This window comes from Nycticebus coucang, chromosome 5 (assembly GCF_027406575.1).
Source record: "Nycticebus coucang isolate mNycCou1 chromosome 5, mNycCou1.pri, whole genome shotgun sequence".
In the NCBI taxonomy this organism is placed as follows: Eukaryota; Metazoa; Chordata; class Mammalia; order Primates; family Lorisidae; genus Nycticebus; species Nycticebus coucang.
The window spans coordinates 67,559,176-67,563,682 of NC_069784.1; the positions used below are offsets into that span (position 1 = coordinate 67,559,176).

At 35.2% G+C, this 4,507-nt stretch overlaps 1 non-coding gene across 1 annotated transcript; it reads left to right on the forward strand.

The window, feature by feature from the left end:
- Positions 1–352: 352 nt before the first annotated feature.
- On the forward strand, positions 353–455 carry LOC128586935 (U6 spliceosomal RNA). The gene has a single exon (XR_008380390.1). It is a non-coding gene; the product is annotated as a U6 spliceosomal RNA (small nuclear RNA).
- The last annotated feature ends 4,052 nt before the right edge of the window (positions 456–4,507 follow it).

Below are 4,507 nucleotides of genomic sequence, written 5' to 3' on the forward strand. Positions count from 1 at the left end.
CTCAGCCCCCTCCCCCTGCCCCATACATACATATCCACACTATAATCAAAAGATCAGAGCTATGATTCCATCTCTTTTATCTTTTGGCACTTATGGTCAATGATTTACCTAGTCTTGTCAATTCTGTCTTAATACTATTTTCCCATCTTCTGGAGGTCCATAGAGTGCCTGAGAGAAAATAAAAACAGAAAGGGAATAGTGACATAGTGATATAAATTAATCTGCCATTCCCCTGTGGTCAGTACAGCGCGGATGGGGATCTTCACATATTCTCCTTTCCTATGCAAACGAAGGACCAGATGCCTCTTCTCTAATGACTTAAAGAACAGTTTTCCAGAAAACAAGCAGGTGGGTGCTCGCTTCGGCAGCACTTATACTAAAATTGGAATGATACAGAGATTAGCATGGCCCCTGCAAAGGATGACACACAGATTCATGAAGGGTTCCATATTTTAAAAAGAAAGAAAACAAGCAGGTGGGAAGGGGCAGGAGGGGAGAGGTAAAGTCACACCTAGTGTGTACAACGCACACTGACTGGATGATGGCCACATTTATCACTCTGACTTAAACCGCACAACAGCAATTCATATAAACAAAAGATTTGTACTCTCATAATATTCTGAAATTAAAATAAATAAGTAATAAATAATGAATATTTTTACACTGTTATTTCACTTATAATTTAAATTCACATCTTTCATTTATATTCTGAAGGTATTCATTAAAGAATAGTCAGGTAGAAAATGTATCTTTTAATCCTATTCTTCTACATCTTGAGACAATTTTTTTGTTGGCTTTTGTAGAATTCTCTCCCTTGATAATGTAATATTTTAAGGACCACTATTTTCTGAGTTCTTCCTGAATTAAATATAATGGGTAGAATTACAATTAATTGCCAGTAATCTCACAGATTAAAAAAATAATAACCTGTGGCTCAGTGAGTAGGGCGCCGGCCCCATATGCTGAGGGTGGCGGGTTCAAACCCAGCCCCGGCCAAACTGCAACAAAAAAAATAGCCGGGCGTTGTGGCGGGCACCTGTAGTCCCAGCTGCTCGGGAGGCTGAGGCAAGAGAATTGCGTAAGCCCAAGAGTTAGAGGTTGCTGTGAGCCGTGTGACGCCACGGCACTCTACCCAAGGGCGGTACAGTGACACTCTGTCTCTACAAAAAAAAAAATAATAATAATAACCAGTTATGAGTCTGGATCCCTGATTTTGAATTCAGTTTTCTAAAGTTTGGAGACTTTTACTAACCATTTCAGTATGTTATTAATCAATTACATACATCAAATGACTATGAATGCCATTAAATATTCTTTGTCTTGAAAGTAGTACAGAAATTAAGCACAATTGAAAATTTTCCAACATATTCACTTGTTTTGTTGTTATGGAAGAACATCTTATTGCTAAAGTTCTTAGTAATGGTTAAGTGAGCACAATATATATCTTCATTTAAATTCACCCAAAATTTCTTTTTGGTATCAAAGAAGTGTTCTGACACTTTAGGAATCACCATTGGCCCTATCCTATAATTTACTTACTGCCACAGAGTGGAAATTATATTTAATTAGGCTAAATGAGAGAATCACAAAACAAAGTGCTCTGCTTTATTCAATTTCCAGATACTTCTTAGGTGTCATTACTAATCAAATGTAATTGTCGGTGAATTATACATGTTAATTTGATACATAGTTTAAATCATAAAAGCATATTTTGTCTTCAGGCTAATCCCAAACATTTTCAGGCGCCTAACCTCCTGAGTGATTTTTAACTAATAGTAAAGTTGTCAGATAGAGAATTTAAAGATGATAAAGTGGCATTAAATAAATAGGATGAAAAGGTTTCCCCAGTCAGGTATAATTATTCCGCTTTTTCTTCTTGTAATATAAAATTTGTAGGATTTTTAATAGAAATTTATTTTTTAAAAAATTCCATTCTTTCCTTCATTCATTCACTTCGAAATGGTTCAAATGGGCATGTAGTTGCCAGGCTCTGAGATATTTGTTGGAAATGCAAGGATTTTTATGGTCTATTGGCATTGTTAATATTTATAGCTTTTTTTGTGTATAAAATCCTTCTTGACTTATTCAAGGGTAACTGAATTCTAATTCTGTGGCATGCAGTGACACCATCTTACTAATGGATGTTCCATTTTTTCCCACGTCTTCTATGGGTACAGTAGCAGTTCTGACCACAGTCATTGTTGCAGTCTCTACAAAATAATTTTTTTCTCAGCACTCTGGATGAGAACTTGAATGGGCGTTAATAGATACCTTACCTAATCACAAGGCCTGTAGCTACCAAAATGGTAATCAAAGAACAACCTCCCACAATTATAGTTCTAGCCTCTATAAGAACATATATTTGTTCAATTAACTGTAACCAGCCTGCGTAATACAATAGCCTTTATGGAGTGAATTGCTCAGGGCCAATACAATAATCTGACAGCAATGTTGTATGGACATGTTAATATATCTGAGGAAAGAATCTCCTTCACTGGAATCCATAGTACTCACAACCCTTACCTGACTTGACACTAGGAAAGACAGCCCAAACATTTTCCCCACTTTGGGTTGATACATGAACTCTGAGCTTAAAGTAGTGAATTGCTTTTGAATTTAAGATGCACCATCAATACTAGGTAAAATCTATCAGGCCTCTTCTTTTGCTTTCCAGCACTATTACTATTACATGGAACAGAATGCATTTGTGATGTTGATCACTTTCACGGACCTTACGGGTGCACAATTAGTTCTCCACATCAAAATGGATTCAAATTTCACATGCCCTCAACTTATGTATAATTTAATTTTGTATAATCCCCAATTTAAAAATGAGGATAGAATTTCTATGCAGATGCTTCATAGTTTTATTTTGTTTTTTGAATACTTTAACCATTTAACTCTGACCCAGTTCTCCTTAGTCAAAAGCAGAAAAATTTGCCTACTTCAATTTCCATATCTCTTGCTACTTTATACATAGAAATAAATGATTAAAGTAGGTTTTTTTTTTTTTAGTTAAATTTTGCAACTTTCCAATGAAAAGAATTACGACTCTTTTCAGGGTTTATCCATATTTCTCAGAAATTCATATCTGTCAAATTCAACATTTGATCTTCACTTTCTTGAGGCTGTTTAATACTGACATATGTGCTAACTGACTATCTTTAGTTCTTTGGGGTCTGGTTTCATTCATTCCATCAAGTATTTTAAGAAATTTGAAATGCTCCCAAGATCATTTATCTAAAGGGACTTAAAGAAAGACAATGCTAGTAGAATTTTATTATAGACCATCTGAAAGGAAAATTAATTTTGCCTCAAGTCTCAAATGTAAATGAGAGCTCTATGATACAATGAAGGCTTGTCTGAATAACCTAATTGAATCAAGGTGTGAGAAATATTCATGTATTTTATGCCAAAGATGTATTTTTTCTAAATGATTAAAATTAAACATCTAAACTTTCTCCAGTGTACCAGTTATACATTTTTTCATTTCTTCTTTGCATATCTATGATGTATTCCCTATAATATCCTTATGCAAATGATAAAACAACTCCATATCATCTCAGAATTTTACTGTCAAGTACATAGATCTAAGTGAAGAATGGCAAGGAGGGTCTTGAAGTATACAACAGAATCAATCACAGATGATCGGAAATTACTTTGCTTCTTCATTGCTCATTTTTTTTTAACCACAATAATTCTGCCAAAAGTATTTTGTTGAATGACCTACTCTTCCCAGTTAATAATTAGATTCTATTCTACTCTACAAATAAAAACCTCCCTTAGAGTGTTGGCTGGCAGAAAGCTTAGGTTATGAATGGAGCGTCTTTTCTTCCTTTGACTTGTGTGCACAATTACCCAACATCTGGCCAACATCAAAATACGTGGGTATCAAAGTTTGTACAACAAATGCAGTCAGAATGTTTTTCTGAGCATGTTCCCTACACACGCTCTTGGACACATGTTTAATATTATCTGGAAAAACAAAAACAGTGAGTCAATGACATGAGCTATACTCGACACGGAAAAGTAGTTTGGCTCTATAAACTGTTTCTGAGAAGAATATTTCACTCTCAGCACAGCAACTAAGGTTCCATTATTAATGTAAATAAATGGGAGGGAAGACAGAAGCCTTGATGATTGCCATGTAAAAAATTAAACAGCCCTGAGACTGCCGATTAGAGTTGACTGCAGTAACTGGCTGGGAATGCAGACATTTGATCCAGCTACTCTATTACCAGAATTCACACTGACCAATCAATGTCCTCTCCTGAAATGTATTTGCACTCTGAGGAATTGGAGGTTCCCAGTGAAACCCGTGAAGCCCCATGATTTGTTGGAAAGGGTTTTTGTAATAAATGCTACATGGATTTTTAGAGTAAACTTTAAGCAGTTTCATTAGTTAGAAAAAAAACTACATTTGCTCTCCTTTAGCTAGCATATAGATTTAAATGCTTTAGAGGAGTTCTTCTGATTCTAACTAAATCATCACCTGCATGCTGAGTTA